The sequence below is a fragment of the Haematobia irritans genome, chromosome 1 (genome assembly GCF_050003625.1).
Source record: "Haematobia irritans isolate KBUSLIRL chromosome 1, ASM5000362v1, whole genome shotgun sequence".
Taxonomy (NCBI): Eukaryota; Metazoa; Arthropoda; class Insecta; order Diptera; family Muscidae; genus Haematobia; species Haematobia irritans.
Genome location: NC_134397.1, coordinates 45316872 through 45334574, shown reverse-complemented (window position 1 = coordinate 45334574; position 17703 = coordinate 45316872). Strand labels below are relative to the sequence as shown.

Sequence of the window (17703 nt, the reverse complement as noted above, 5' to 3'; positions counted from 1 at the left end):
CACGCATTACTACGCGAGACGAGATACGCGTACGACTCGATGCGTCTCGTATCGTCTCTAAGAGTATTTTAATTTTCTGTCGGATTTTTTTCATTTTTACCCCCCGACATTTGTGTTTTTCTTCGACCATTTGTAGGGTTGTAAATGTGGGGAAAATTATGGAAATAGGAAACACTTGTGGGATACTTCTGGACACATGAATGATGATTTTGATTTTATTTTTTTGGATATACGAATTCCACCAATAACTAATTTAAACAACATTTATCTTAATAGAGAATTTAATTGACTTACTTATTAAATAAATTTTATAAAAAAGTAAAAAGAAATTGAACTTAAATTAAATTAAATTATGAATTATATTAATTTAAAAATTAATTAATAAAAGTTCAATAAATTTTTTGATAAATAAAAAAAAACAAAGTCAATTATATACGGTCAGGCCGAATCTTATGTACCCTCCACCATGGATTGCATAGAAGATTCTACTAAAGACTGTCAACCACAATTAAATTACTTGGGTATATATACACACAAAAAACAAATTTGTTGGGACAGCCAATTCTTTTGCCAACCGAATTATTTGGTTACATCTACTATCATAATAAAACCGACATAATTGGTTGTGATAACCAATTGACAATTATATTGGTAATCACAACCAATAGAATGTCATTCGCTAGTTGGCGTAACTTCCTGATAATTTAACGGAACAACCAATATTTTGCTATCGGTACCATTTGTGAAATAAGAATAACGAGCAAATTTCAGTTTAGTTTATTTTTATTTGAATGAAGATATACGTGTAACCATTGGAAATATGAAATATACGACAAATTAAAGTACATGGTACTATACCACAGAAAGGCAGCCACTCAGGAATGTCAATGCCATGGACGTGCAAAGCTGCAAAAAATAACAAATAATTATTGCAAATATTCACTTAATTTTTAGTTGTACCTATCTCAAAAGTCGCGTTCACACAGCATACCATGTCAGGTTTTCATCATATTTGAGTAGATATTTCTTGAGATATAGCATCTCTATAAAATTGGAGAAAAATTAAAAAACTGTCGTGAGAAGTAAAAATGTAATTTCATATTTATACTTAATTGTCTCTTGAGAATGCAACGGCAGAATTAGAAACAAGCTTACATCGCACATCATCAATTGAATTAAATTAAACATTGGCTTAAATAAACTTCTATAAAAATTCTCAATAACGTAACAAAAAAACTTATTTGTTGTCTAAATATTAGTAGTCCATAGCAACCATTTCACTTTATAACTATCAAATCGGTAAGCACAACCAATTATTTGCAAGACTGACTTTCAATCAGATTTGGTGATAGATTGGAAAAATAAATCAGTTACCACAACAGGGAGGAATAAATAGGAATGGTTGCTTACTTCAATTTATAAATAACGACCAATATTTGGTCGTGTGTACCAACTTTTGGTCACACTGCTATTTTATTGGTTATATAAAGCATCAAATAATAGAAATGACTAACAATTATTCCACACAATTAAAAATTGTGGGTCTCCACTATCAAATTGTTGTCGTACTCAAATTCCAACCAATCATTTCTATGGGTGTAGGGAAGAAATAATTACGAACCGATATGAACTTTTGTGCGGTAATTATAGAGCTAGAATTGAAATATGGGGGTCTCTTTAGATGGGGGTTATATATAATTATAAGCACGATTCTACCAAAAATGGTAGATTTTTTACTGTTTGGTAGATTGGTAGAATTCTTGATGTTTTGGAAGATTTTGCACAATATTCCTCTCCAACTAAGAAGTGCTTCATACATTTTCTTTAGAAATAACATTTTGACAAAATTTTCTATAGAAATTATATTTTGACAAAATTTCCTAAAGAAATAAAATATTTACAAAATTTCCTAAAGAAATAAAATGTTGGCAAAATTTTCTATCGAAATATAAAATTTTGACAAAAATTTTCTATGGCAATAAAATTTTGTTAGATTATTTTTGGCTCGAGTAGAGGTCAAATCTGGGGATCAGTTTATATGGGGGCTATATATAATTATGAATCGATAAGGACCAATTTTTGCTTGATCCTATACCAACACAATGTACCAAATTTCAGCCGGATCGAATGAAATATGCTCCTCCAAGAGTCTCCAGAGGTCAAATCTGGGGATCGGTTTATATGGGGCTATATATAATTATAAACCGATATGGACCAAGTTTTGCATGGCTGTTAGAGACCATATACCAGCATCATGTACCAAATTTCAAAAAATGGACAAAAAACGGTAACAACTGAAATGATACGCAAATTGATAAAATTCACACTACAGTTCTAGAAAACTTGCCCGTGAGTTGATTATATCGCGAGAACGACAGCAACACATATCGGAAAATTAACTTGGACTAAAACCATTGAATTTCCCAAAAGTGCAAGAGCTCACCGATACACAGAGTTCACCCGACTGGAAAGGGCCAATGTCAACTTTGCACAAAAGTTGCCAACATTTCGAGCATGAAGATTCCAAAAGGACCCCGCACCATCGCACTCAGCACTCGTCAACTCAGAAAGGCTTGGAGAGAACTAAAATCTACCAAAGTGTCGATCATCTCAAGAAGGCGCTTCACTGGGAATTGGCCAGAACAAGAAGAAGACACTTTCGTACAGCATGTGATGATTTTATCGGTCGTTTGAAGGCCATAATTCGTGCGGAAGGAAGCCAATTCGAACAACCCTAAACCGATAATAAAATTTTATGTTATATCCGACATTTCTTGCTTTTTAACAAATAAAATTAAAAAAAAAAAACTAGTAAGGAAAGTCTAAAGTAGGGCGGGGCCGACTATATTATACCCTGCACCACTTTGTAGCTCTAAATTTTCGATACCATATCACATCCGTCAAATGTGTTGGGGGGCTATATATAAAGGTTTGCCCCAAATACATACATTTAAATATCACGCGATCTGGACAGAATTTGATAGACTTCTACAAAATCTATAGACTCAAAATTTAAGTCGGCTAATGCACTAGGGTATGAAATTTGCTCCTCCAAGGGGCTCCAAAACCAAATCCCGGGATCGGTTTATATGGGGGCCATAAATGATTATGGACTAGTATGGACCACTTTTGGCATGATTGTTAAATATCATATACTACCACCACGTACCAAATTTCAACCAGAGCGCATGAATTTTGCTTCTCCAAAAGACAACGGAGGTCAAATCTGGCGATCGGTTTATATTGGAGCTATATATAATTATGGACTGATAGGTACCAATTTCTGCATGGTTGTTGGATACCATATACTAACATCACGTACCAAATTTCAACCGAATGGGTAGAATTTTGCTCTTCCAAGTTGCTCCGGAGGTCAAATCTGGTGATCGGTTTATATGGGGCCTATATATAATTATGGACCGATATGGACCAATTTTTGCATGGATGTTTGAGGACATATATTAACATCACGTACCAAATTTCAACTGAATCAGATGAATTTTGATCTTCCAAGAGGCTCCGGGGGTCAAATCTGGTGATCGGTTTATATGGGGGCTATATATAATTATGGACCGATATGGACCAATTTTTGCATGGTCATTAGAGACCATATACTAACAACATGTACCAAATTTCAGCCGGATCGGATGAAATTTGTTTCTCTTAGAGGCTCTGCAAGCCAAACCGGGGGACCGGTTTATATGGGGGCTATATATAATTATGGACCCATGTGGACCAATTTTTGCATGGTTTCAAAATTTCAGCCGCATCGGATGAAATTTGCTTCTCTTAGAGGCCTCGCAAGCCAAATTTGGGGGTCCGTTTATATGGGGCATATACGTAAACGTGGACCGATATGGCCCATTTGCAATACCATCCGACCTACATCAATAACAACTACTTGTGCCAAGTTTCAAGTTGATAGCTTATTTCGTTCGGAAGTTAGCGTGATTTCAACAGACGGACGGACATGCTCAGATCGACTCAGAATTTCACCACGACCCAGAATATATATACTTTATGGGGTCTTGATCAATATTTCGATGTATTACAAACGGAATGGCAAAGTAAATATACCCTCCATCCTATGGTGGAGGGTATAAAAGTTAAAATATAGCACTTATTTGTATTACATATCAGCCTCACTTTATAAACTCGCTTAAAACCCCAACAGATTACGTTAAAGATTTGGCTTATTCGGCGATTATTCAGTGGATTTTTCTAAATGAGCTAAATGAGGAGATGGATGAATTTAGATGGTCTATGCGAATCCTAAGATCTGGATCCTGCCATAAAAAATTTTATTGTCCATATTTGACTCTATGCACCTAATGAAAAACAAAGTTCTTCCGAAACGGAATTACTACATCATTTTCATAAAATGGCAAACGACTGTTTTTAAGCCTTTTTGTTAGTTTTTAAAGGCCATTTTTTTAACATCAAAAGGAAACTTCGTTTGTCTAAAATTTCGTTCCTTAAGGTGGATACTTAATTCGAGTTTAGCCGCTAAAACCAAAAATTAATTAGTAAGAAAGTATACAATTTTACTTCTTTGTTGCAAATTTTATTATAACTTGATGGGGAATAGCCCAAATCAACTTTTTATAAAGTTTAAATTCTCTAAGACGGATCATTAAACAAAAGTAACCGTGGAAAAATGACGATTGTAGCGGCTATACTCGATCTTAATACCCACATTTAGAAAAGAAAACTCTTCTTTGCCAAAAAAAATTGTAAATGCCCACATTAAAAATAATTCCTAAATGCTATCCCTATACACCACTGTCACCTCTTACTCTTTCACATTTCAAAGACTTGTCATTTTCCAACATTTTTCTTTTTTCCATTTATATTTTGGCTTGTTTTGGCTCTACAGGCACTTCTGATGGTGGTGATAAACAGCGATAAATAATGTTTTTTTTTTTTTTTTTGGTAAGAGTTAAGTGAAAATAAAAAACTTCTTAATAAACATTGAAAATACATATAAAAAATGGGAAATTAAGACCATGTTAGAATTAAAGAAAAAAAAATAACAACGAAATATGTACTTTGTCATAGAGAGTGAAAGGATATTTGTGTACATCAAAATGCCGGATAAAGTACAAAAAGTGTCACAATAAATTTTCTAAATATTTTGTTAAACCGAAACCCAGTGTAGATTAAATTAGCTAATGCTTTGATCAAAATTGTGAACTGGTTGTATATACACAGATAAAAAAGCTAACTATTTTATGGGAAAAATTAACTTATCATTAGACTAAATTTCAGAATGCCTTTTCCATTTTAAAATCCCTCCAACATTTGTACATAACGATAAAAAGGATTTATTATCCTTTTTATACCCTCCACCATAGGATGGGGTGGAGGGTTTGTAGCACATCGAAATATTGCTCTAAGACCCCATAAAGTATATATATTCTGGGTCGTGGTGAAATTCTGAGTCGATCTAAGCATGTTCGTCCATCCGTCCGTCTGTTGAAATCACGCTAACTTCCGAACGAAACAAACTATCGACTTGGAAATTGGCATAAGTACCCAGCAAAAAAAGCGGCGCCAAAAAAGTAATGAAAATGTTCTTTTTGGATTCAGAAGTGGTGCAAAATTGACGCAGAAGCGATAAATTTAACATGGGCTTGTCGTAGGACAGAAGTTCTCCATTTCAACAGCCGTTGCACTGAATTTGCATCATTTCTTTAGGTGTGATCCGAATTCAATATTTTGGATGTAAATTAAAAAATTCTGTGATATTTTGTCAAATAAATAAATTTTATAATTTTTAATGAATTCTAACGCTTGTCGGAAACGTTTGATTTCGATTCAGATTGGATTTAGCATGTTTTCGACAAAATTTAAATGATTTGTACCATCTTATGAATTCTTACTCAGTTTTTAATCCTTTCACTACCAAAATAAACCTAATATTAAAAACTTTAATTTTTCTTCTGGTTTTACTTGTACTAACAGCGTGTAGAACAAAAATTGACATTTTGAGAACCTATTTACCTCAATTAATTCAAGAGCTATATGAGCTTGTGCTGAAAACTTGATTCTTGAATTGTGACAAATTGGCCTTACGAAAATAAAATACAAAAAAGATCCCGTAAAAGTATGAAAGGGTTAACCTATTTGAAACAAAAAAACTGAAAATCACCCATTAAAAGTATGAAAAACCTAAGTTATAAAATATTGAATTAAAATAACTTCCTGGGTAGTTAAAATAAAGAACATCATTGGGAGTGCATCTTCTGGAAGTGCTTTTAAAGTTGTGCCTTTGGAAGAACTTCCAAAATTTTTTTGCTGGGTAGTTGTTATTGATGTAGGTCGGATGCTATTGCAAATGGGTCATATCGGACCACTTTTACGTATAGCCCCCATATAAACCGACCCCTAGATTTAGTTTGCGGAGCCTCTTGGAGGAGCAAAATTAATTCGATCCGGTTGAAATTTGGTGGTGTTAGTATACGGTCTCTAACAACCATGCACAAATTGGTCCATATCGGTCCATAATTATATATAGCTCCCATATAAACCGATCCCTGGATTTGTCCTCCGGAACCTCTTGGAGGAGCAAAATTCATCCCATTAGATTGGAATTTCGTACATTGCGCTAGTATATGGCCGCTAACAGCCATGCAAAAATTGGTCCATATCGGTCTATACTTATATATAGCCGATCGCCAATCACACAAAAGTTGGTCCATATCGCCAAAAATAATCTACCAAAATTTTATTTCTACAGAAAAGTTTGTCAAAATTTTATTTCTATAGACAATTTTGTCAAACTGAATTATATAAGTATTTAATCTGGCTTTTTTTGTTTAATATATACCCCGTATGGACTAATTTACAATTTAGAAGACGGTGTTAAGAAGTTTTAAGATATCTTGCCATCGGTAAGTGTTACCGCAACCCAAGTAATTCGATTGTGGATGACTGTCTTTAGTAGAAGTTTCTACGCAATCTATAGTGGAGGGTATATAAGATTCGGCGGAACTTACGGCCGTATATACTTGTTAATTATTTATTTTATTATACTTTATTTTATTTATTTATTTTATTTATGATGAACAGCAACAAACGATTTGGTATGAAGAAACTTTTTTCTTATTTAAAAATCTAAAACTATTTTCAGTTATTTTTAGATATTATTTTTTTTCTTTCTTTTTTGATAATCAATAATTAAATTTGGCTGATGGCCACTTTTTTTTTGGTTTTAATAAAATACCTCAATCTCCATAGATTGATCACAAAACAAATGTTCTTTTATCTCTTCCCTCCAATGGCCTCCTCCTCCCAGCAACCCCATCAAACATCAATAAACAACAACAAAAATTTCCACTTAAAAACAACAGCAAAAAGAAAAACTATCCAATATGAGAACGTGTAAAGGCAACATTGTTTAGTACCTTGACCGAATGTACCAAAAATAGTTTTTAGTTCTGTGTAAAATGTTTTTTTCTGTTCTAAATTTAAAATTTCACACTCGCCATAACTCAGCACAATATCGAATGGGCAAGCATTACGATTTGTGCCTTGAGGCGGTATCCGTAAAGATATTCAAGAGTCTCGTTGAGATTCGGAACTAGAATAGAGTAGAGCGATGACATGCATGAAGAATCGTATGGGTTAAGTTCAAAATCATTGCAATACAATGTGGCATAGTAATGACATGAATGTATATAGAATTTGTAGACAAGATAATTACATGGAAACCAGAGAAAAATTTTGGTGGGGGTAGGGTAATATCTGCATGCAGTATATATTGTTTTGAATACATAAGTAATGAATAATAATAAAACAATAAATAAAATGCAAATAGAAAAATCTACAGAATTGAATATTTTATTAATAAACAATAAATTTTCGAGCCATTACCGATATCTAAAGAAACGTCTCCGATAATCCGATAAACCTTTGCCAATTATGTGTTAATAATTGGCAAAGTATTAGCCAATTACTAAAGGCTCAAGAGAAGATTGCTGTTTTCCTACACAATATTGAAATTAATATCAAAGATTGTTGAACCTAACTTTTAAGACATTCAATTTACACAATATAAAGAACAAATTTCTTTAAAATAAAAATAAATGCATTAAAAGAATGTTCAACAATTTTGCTTTGAAAATTGTTTTCTTTAAATTTATGGTACGAATATTTGAAGTGTGTGTCCCTCCAATGAAGTTATGTCTTCGAAGTTAGGTATTTTTCATTAAAGTAAAGAAAAACATATTTGATTTACCCCCATTTTCATCAAGCTCCGTTAGTGCTACGTTAGCTAACGAACTTTTAAACCATGCTATGTACATATCTCCCATCTTGCGTATATATTCCACATGCCAGTTAGGAACTGCTGAAAATTTTTCAGTTAAAGTTAACCGGAGAAAATATATTTCCATTTTTCTTTTTGTTAACCGGCAGTTAAAGCCTATCAGAAGTACATGAAAATGGCCGTTAAAGAAATATTTTTGAAATTAACTGAGATATTTAATCTTTAGATGAAAGACAAAAAAGCTTCAAATATAGGCTAAGTATTATTTGGAAGATTTTCCTTTATCTTTAGTTAATTTTTTTACCCTCCATCATATGATGAGGAGTATCTTAACTTTGTTATTCCGTTTGTACCACATCGAAATATTAATTTAAGACCCAATAAATTATATTTATTCTGTGTCTGAGTCGACTTAGCGATGTCCGTCCCTCCGCCCTTTTGATGAAGTCATGCTAACTTCCGAACGAAATAAGCTATCGACTTGAAACTTGGCCCAAATAGTTGTTATTGATGTAGGTCGAATAGTATTGTAAATTGGCCATATTGGACCACTTTTACCTATAGGTCCCATATAAACCGATATCCAGATTTGGCTTGCGGAGCTTCTTAGAGATGCACATTTCATCCGATCCGGTTAAAATTTAGTACGTGGTGTTAGTATATGGTATCTAACAACCTTGCAAACATTGGTCCATATCGGTTCATAATTATATATAGCCCCCATATAAACCGATCCCCAGATGTGATCTCCGGAGCCTCTTGGAGGAGCAAAATTCATCCGATCCGATTGAAATTCGGTACGTGGTGTTAGTATCTCTAAAAATCATGCAAACAATGGTCCATATCGGTTCATATATAGCCCCCATATATACCGATCCTCCTCCTCTTGGAGGAGCAAAGTTCAACCGATCCGGTTGAAATTCGGTACGCAGTGTCAGTATATGGTCTCTAACCTTGCAACCTACGAAGCCTCCTGGAGGAGCAAATTTCATCCGATCCGGTTGAAATTTGGTACGTGGTGTACGTATATAATTTCTACTAACCACGCAAAAATTGGTCTTTGACCTCACGACAATATTTTTTGCAATGTAGGAGCAAATTCCATACGATTCAGTTGAAATTTGGAATATCGTTAACAACCATGCCTAAATAACTAGGCCCATATAGTTATATGTAGCCCTCAGGTAAACCGATCCCCAATCACACAAAAAATGTTCCATATCGCCCAGCAAAAAAAGCGTCGCCAAAAAAGCAGTGAAATTGTTCTTTTTGGATCCGGAAGGGGTGCAAAATTGACGCAGAAGCGATGAATTTAACATGGGCTTGTCATAGAAGGGATGTCCTCCATTTCAACAGCCGTTGCACTGAATATGAATCACTTCTTAAGGTATGAAGCGAACCCAATGGTTTGGATGTGAATTAAGAAATTTTGTAATATTTTGACGAATAAATAATTTTTAAAATTGTTTATGATTTTTAATGCATTATAACGCTTGTCTGGAACGTTTGACATCAAATATTTTCAAAAAATCACAATTTTTCTAAAAAGGATTCAGTATTTTTTTTTTTCGGCAAAATTTAAATAAATTTGAAACAATAAAGGGTAGTTAAAATTTCAAGGGCCGATGTTGATTTTGAATAAAACACAAACTATTTAGAAAATTATTGTAAATTTATTTTATTATAATATATTGGTATTACTCAATTATGTGTGGAACAAAATATCGGCCAAATGGGCGCCGCGACCTCGGTGGCACACCTTCATCCGATGGTCCAAATTTTCGATGACGCTGAGGCATAATGAAGGTTCTATGCCGTTAATATGCCGAATTATCTCATCCTTTAGCTCTTGAATTGTTGCTGGCTTATCGACGTACACCTTTTCTTTCAAATAACCCCAAAGAAAAAAGTCCAACGGTGTCAAATCACATGATCTTGGCGGCCAATTGACATCGCCATTACGTGAGATAACACGGCCATTGAATTTGTTGCGCAAAAGAGCCATTGTTTCGTTAGCTGTTTGGCAAGTGGCACCGTCCTGCTGAAACCACATATCGTCCACATCCATATCTTCCAATTCGGGCCATAAAAAGTTCGTTATCATCTCACGATAGCGAACACCATTCACAGTAACTGCCTGACCGGCCTCATTTTGGAAAAAATACGGTCCAATGATGCCGCCAGCCCATAAACCGCACCAAACAGTCACTCTTTGTGGGTGCATTGGTTTTTCGACAATCACTCTTGGATTCTCATTCGCCCAAATGCGGCAATTCTGTTTATTGACGAATCCACTGAGGTGAAAATGTGCCTCATCACTGAAGATGATTTTCTTCGAAAATTTATCATCACTGTTGCCATTTCTTGGAACCATTTAACACATTGTTGGATTGTGTATCTCTCCATGGTTCAAATTGAGTAAGTCTGAAATAGAGAAATGTCAAATAAAATTTGGAAAAAAACTTGGCGTTTAGGTGTGGTTCACATTCAACATCGGCCCTTACAATTTAACCACCCTTTACAATTTTACAAAAAAAAAATTACTCAAATAAACTTCCTTTGCACTTGAAATAAAGAACATCTTAGGGAGAACATTTTTGGAAGTGCTTTTAAAGTTGTGCCTTTAGAAGAACTTCCAAATTTTTTTGCTGGGCGGTTCATAATTGTATATAGCCCCCATATAAAGTGACATCTATATTTCAATTCGGGCTCTCTAGTTACCGCACAAAAGTTCATATCGGTTCGTAATTATTTGTTGACTTACCCATATATATCTCTTTTTTTTCTAATAAATATATACCACGTATGGACTAACAATTAGAGGACAATGTTAAGAAGTTTTAAGGTACGTTACCATCGGTAAGAATTACCACAACCCAAGTAATTCGATTTTGAATGACAGTCTTTCGTAGAAGATTCTGCGAAATACATTGTGGATGGAACATAAGATTCGGCCTGGCTGAATTTACGGCCATATATACTTGTTATTTTTTATGATTTTTTTTCACATTTTAACATAACATTTGGAGTTTTATACCATGAATCACTCTGTGCAACATGGTATTATTAATTTGGTGCATATGTTAGCAACATCTAGAAGGGAAAATTTAGGCACATGGTGACCTTGCTAATATTGCTAAGAACCAGTCCCTGGGTCGATCTAGCCATGTCCGTCTGTCTGTGACCACTTATTTGAAATCAAAGTTGAGGTCGCTGTTTTAGTCCAATCGCCTATTGATTTTGAAAGAAATAGGTTCAGATTTAGATTTAACTCCCATGTATAACTTTCGACCGATATGCTCTTATATGGCCCCAGAAACCAGAATTCTACCCTGATTTGCCTCAAAATTTACACAAGGAGTTCAATTAATACTACTCCTATAGCCGACTTTGCTAAATTATATTGATATCGATTTAGATTTATAAATAGCTCCCACAGACACACTCATATGACCACAGATGCCAATGTTTTATTAGCATTCTAGTAAACATCATGCCAAATTTATCAAAATTGGTTTTGATATAAATATAGCCCCCATATATATGTGTGTTCGATGTTCGATGAGGGAAATACGGCTAGGTTAGGTTGGGTTAGGTTATGTGGCAGCCTGATGTATCAGGCTCACTTATTATCACTTATCACTTATTCAGTCCATAGTGATACCACAGTGGTGAACTTCTCTCTTATCACTGAGTGCTGCCCGATTCCATGTTAAGCTCAATGACAAGGGACCTCCTTTTTATAGCCGAGTCCAAACGGCGTGAAACCACTTAGAGAAGCTTTGAAACCCTCAGGAATGTCACCAGCATTACTGAGGTGGGATAATCCACCGCTGAAAAACTGTTTTGGTGTTCGGTCGTAGCAGGAATCGAACCCACGACTTTGTGTATGCAAGGCGGGAATGCTAACCATTGCACCACGGTGGCTCCCAAATACGGCTAGAATATCCACATTTTATCCAACTCTGACCACAGGACTTTAGTATTCACAAAGTTTGATTTATTTTTTTAAACACAATTTTTACATAGTTGTTTAGAATACGATCACGATAGTATCGATAAGGTTTTAATATTATACTTAAATTTATTTAAATTAAAAGTCTAGGCAAAAAGCAAATTACTATAAAATCATCCCCTGCAATTGACGTAATTATTTGCATGGAGAAAAAAATCAATTAATGTGTCCTATGGTTTACCGTAAGAACCATAAACTGCTTTACTATAATTATTTATCTGATGATCATCATAATTGTCATCATCTTCTTAGCAAAGAGAAAAACTCCCATTCCATCAATATCATGATGGGAAATCTACATTTCATGTTTTTGTTTTAACTTAAGAAAAGCGCCATAATACTATGTAAACTAAAGTAGTATAAAATTTATTACACCATGTCTGGTCTATAAGTCGATTATTATAAAGTGACTTTCTATTTTCCTAGTGAAAGAGGAGGACCAAGGATCACCCATCATTGATGGCTGTTTAATTGATGATGCATTCGATTGGAACGAAATAATGATGGGTTGTTTTACCTGGATGGCAATCACCATGGCCATATGATCACCTGCTACGTTGCATTCTTCTTATGACTGAGACTCTACACTTTTTTTTTAAATTATTATCGCTCCATTTATAGATTGCTCACCATAGAGATGATCTTTCCGTGTTGATGTTCTATGGGGAAGTGTCAGCGGGCTCTGGTAGTTAGAAAAACGAGATGATTGCATGAAAAATGTGCATATTTGACCATATAAATCGATATCTAATGGCGATGTTCGTCTTTTTTTTTTTGGGTAAGATGCCTCTATTCTATAGCAATTCTTTTAAGAATATTTGCCAATTATTTCTTTGAATTACTAAATGTTTTTGCATGTTTGTGATGTAATATGAAAATTTCGATAATAATTAAAGTTTTATCCTGAAAATTTTACAAAACACAAGATCATGATTATTACCATTCTTCCAATAGACTACAGCCGATCGCTGATCAAATAATCGAATATCATTAATTCTAGAAGATCCAAATGCCAACATCGAAGCAGAACAATTAAAGTACACTACAATGTGACTTATATTTATTGCAACCGATTTAAGGTTACTATCATTCCTAACCTCTCAAGCTTACAAAAGCGTTTTGATCTATTGCATTCAGAAATAAAGTTATTCGTGATGGTTTAGATGGAAAATTAAAAGTGTCTATCGGTAGAACCATCCAGTCTAACAGAAAAAGTTTCATTATATTAATGAAATATGTCACTTAAATTGAGAAAAGAAACAAATTCGTTAGCATAAGGAAAGTTTTCGTTGTTACAACGATTTTTTCTGTTAAACTTCGAATCTTGTTGATTTACCCCCATTTTCAGGAAGCTCCGTTTGTGCTACGTTAGCTAACGAACTTTTAAACCGTACTATGGGCATGTCTGTCATATTGTCTATATATTCCATATGCCAGTTTGGAACTTAACTGCTAAAAATTTTTCAGTTAAAGTTAACCGGAGAGAAGATATTTCGTTTTTACTTTCTGTTAACTGGGAGCTAAAGTCTAACGGAGATACATGAAAATGGCCATTAATGAAAAATGTTACTTGGCACAATTTTAATAATTTTTTTCTTTGTGCAGCTTTTAAATATAGTTTAGGGTAGGTATAGTGGCAGCCCGATGTATCAGGCTCACTAAAACTATTCAGTCCATTGTGATACCACAGTGGTGAACTTCTATCTTATCACTGAGTGCTGCCCGATTCTATGTTAAGCTCATTGACAAGGGACCTCCTTTTTATAGCCGAGTCCGAACGGCGTTCCACATTGCAGTGAAACCACTTAGAGAAGCTTTGAAACCCTCAGAAATGTCACCAGCATTACTGAGGTTGGATATCCACCACTGAAAACTTTTTGGGTTTGAACCCTCGACCCTGTGTATGCAAGGCGGGCATAGGTTAGGTTAGGTGGCAGTCCGATGTATCAGGCTCACTTAGACTGTTCAGTCCATTGTGATACCACGTGGCGAACTTCTCTCTTATCACTGAGTGCTGCCCGATTCTATGTTAAGCTCATTGACAAGGGATCTCCTTTTTATAGCCGAGTCCGAACGGCGTTCCACATTGTAGTGAACACTCTTAGAGAAGCTTTGAAACCCTCAGAAATGTCACCATCATTACTGAGGTGGGATATCCACCGCTGAAAACTTTTTGGTGTTTGGTCGAAACTTGGTTTGAACCCACGACCCTGTGTATGCAAGGCGGGCATGCTAACCATTGCACCACGATAGCTCCCTTTTAAATATTAAGATAATTTTTGTTGCTCTACCATTTTTCGTGTTGCATCGCATCCAAAAAGTGGACGATAAAAAGTAACAACACCAGAAACGATCCGGAAAGTAAAGGCCAAATTTGACGACGCAACACAAAAAAATCAACGATATTTTTTCGCAAATATAACAAAAACGAAATTTTTAATAATAACGAACAATTTCGTTGTATTTACGAATCCTTCTATGTCTACCAAGAATGGCTTCATTTCTACCCCACAATGGCTTTCAAAATCTCTGGAAACAACGGATTGAGACTTTTGCACCTGTAGCATTGTGGAAAGTAAGATTGTCACCAAAATATACCAAAAGTGTCGATCATCTCAAGACTGTGCTTCGCAGGGAATTGGCCACAAAGCCACTTTCATGCAACGTGTGTACACAATATTTTTGTCCTGATTCAATCACGAAATTAATTGATCCCATTAATTTTTTAATTGAAATGTCTTCAATCACAAAAATGATAGTATCAATTAAAAAATTAATTGAAAATTAATTAAAAAATTAATTGATACTATTAATTTTTGAGATTGTTTCAATTAAAAAATTTTGTTGAATCAATTAAGTTTTTAATCGAATATTTTTTAAAACTCAATTAAGACTTTAATTGGCCGTTTGAAGACAATAACTCGTGTCAAAGATAGTCAATTCAAACTGATTCTAAAATTTGATGCTATTACCGGCATTATATGCCCAGCAAAAAAATTTGGAAGTTCTTCCAAAGGCACAACTTTAAAAGCACTTCCAAGAGATGCACTCCCCTTGATGTTCTTTATTTTAACTACCCAGGAAGTTATTTTAATTCAATTTTTTATAACTTGTTTTTTTTTCATACTTTTAATGGGTAATTTTAACTTTTTTTGATTCAAATAGTTTAAGAACAGAGTAAGAATTCATAAAATAGTACAAATCATTTAAATTTCTGGCGATCGGTTTATATGGGAGCTATATATAATTATGGCCTGATAGGAACCAATTCCTGCATGATTGTTGGTACTATATACTCGCATCACGTACCAAATTTCAACCGAATGGGAAGAATTTTGCTCTTCCAAGGTGCTCCGGAGGTCAAATCTGGGGATCGGTTTATATGGGGCCTATATATAATTATGGACCGATATCGACCAATTTTTGCATGGGTGTTTGAGGACATATACTGACATCACGTACCAAATTTCAACTGAATCAGATGAATTTTGGTCTTCCAAGAGGCTCCGAAGGTCAAATCTGGTGATCGGTTTATATGGGGGCTATATATAATTATGGACCGATGGGGACCAATTTTTGCATGGTTGTTAGAGACCATAGACTAACACCATGTACCAAATTTCAGCCGAATCGGATGAAATTTGCTTCTCTTAGAGGCTCCGCAAGCCAAATCGGGGGATCGGTTTATATGGGGGCTATATATAATTATGGACAGATGTGGACCAATTTCTGCATGGTTGTTAGAGACCATATACTAACACCATGTACCAAATTTCAGCCGGATCGGATGAAATTTGTTTCTCTTAGAGGGTCTGCAAGCCAAATCGGGGGATCGGTTTATATGAGGGCTATATATAATTATGGACCGATGTGGACCAAATTTTGCATGGTCATTGGAGACCATATACTAACATCATGTACCAAATTTCAGCCGGATCGGATGAAATTTGTTTCTCTTAGAGGCTCTGCAAGCCAAGTCGGGGGATCGGTTTATATGGAGGCTATATATAATTATGGACCGATGTGGACCAATTTTTGCATGGTTGTTAGAGACCATATACTAACACCATGTACCAAATTTCGGCCGGATCAGATGAAATTTGCTTCTCTTAGAGGCCTCGCAAGCCAAATTTGGGGGTCCGTTTATATGGGGGCTATATATATACTAAAGGATCGATGTGGACCAATTTTTGCATGGTTGTTAAAGACCATATACTTACACCATGTACCAAATTTCGGCCGGATCAGATGAAATTTGCTTCTCTTGGAGGCCTCGCAAGCCAAATTTGGGAGTCTGTTTATATGGGGGTTATACGTAAAAGTGGACCGATATGGCCCATTTGCAATACCATCCGAGCGTGATTTCAACAGACGGACGGACGGACGGGCATGCTTAGATCGACTCAGAATTTCACCACGACCCAGAATATATATACTTTATGGGGTCTTAGATCAATATTTCGATGTATTATAAACGGAATGACAAAGTTAATATACCCCCCCATCATATGGTGGAGGGTACAAAAAAATTGTATTTAATATCCATAAGAAATTAATATATAAGACCCAATTGGAATCATTGGTATCTAATATTTTCTTTTCATTAATATAATAATAACAATTCGTCTGTCCATCTATATGTTTTTCGCAAGCACCCAGAGAAGGAATATGATCACCCCAAACATGTTTCATATTGCTCTTTTATACAACATACATAGCGCCCTATTTATTTGCCCTTAATTATTATTATTATTTTGTGAAAATTATTTCCCTAATATACCAACTGTATTCACCCTGACTTGCATGCCACAATCACAATGGACATGATCATCATAATCATCATATCACAGCAACAGCGTCACACAACAAATGATGACAGCTAGAAAATATTTTGCATTCAATGTGAAAAAAATTCTCTAAAAATATAGAGCATTTTTTTCTAATAGTCACTTATTTATTGGCTAATTTTAAAAAATAAACAAAATTTTAAAATTTATACAACGGCAACTGTAGATAAAAATAGATGTTGATATTCAAACTAAATTTAAAACGAATAATTGAATATAAATCTAAATTTAGTTTATGAGTTTTGTTTATGCCATTTCGTGGCAGCATTTGTGCCACACATTTCTAACGAGCGATGTTTCCTTCATTTGGTTCGGGGTAAAGCAACCAGCCAGCCAAATCATTTCCTTTTTTTGGTTCGTTTGTTAGTTGGTTCATCTGTCTTTCTAATCAATAAATGGCCAAAAATAATGAAAACAAATAAATTTTTCTTTTTTTTTTAATCACATTGATTTTCTTTTTCATCTTAGCCTGAGCAGGAAAAATCAGCAATAGGCTAACAAAAGTGTGTGTGTGTGTGCGTGTGTATGCCCCTCCATACAGTCTAAGTTTTCCATCGACCACCAATATATAA

At 34.8% G+C, this 17703-nt stretch overlaps 1 protein-coding gene across 1 annotated transcript in view; it reads left to right on the top strand.

Moving 5' to 3' along the window:
- The window catches only part of sr (zinc finger domain-containg protein striped), a 383455-nt gene that overhangs the window by 274960 nt on the left and 90792 nt on the right, over positions 1 to 17703 (top strand). The gene's annotated exons all lie outside the window — the stretch shown is intronic.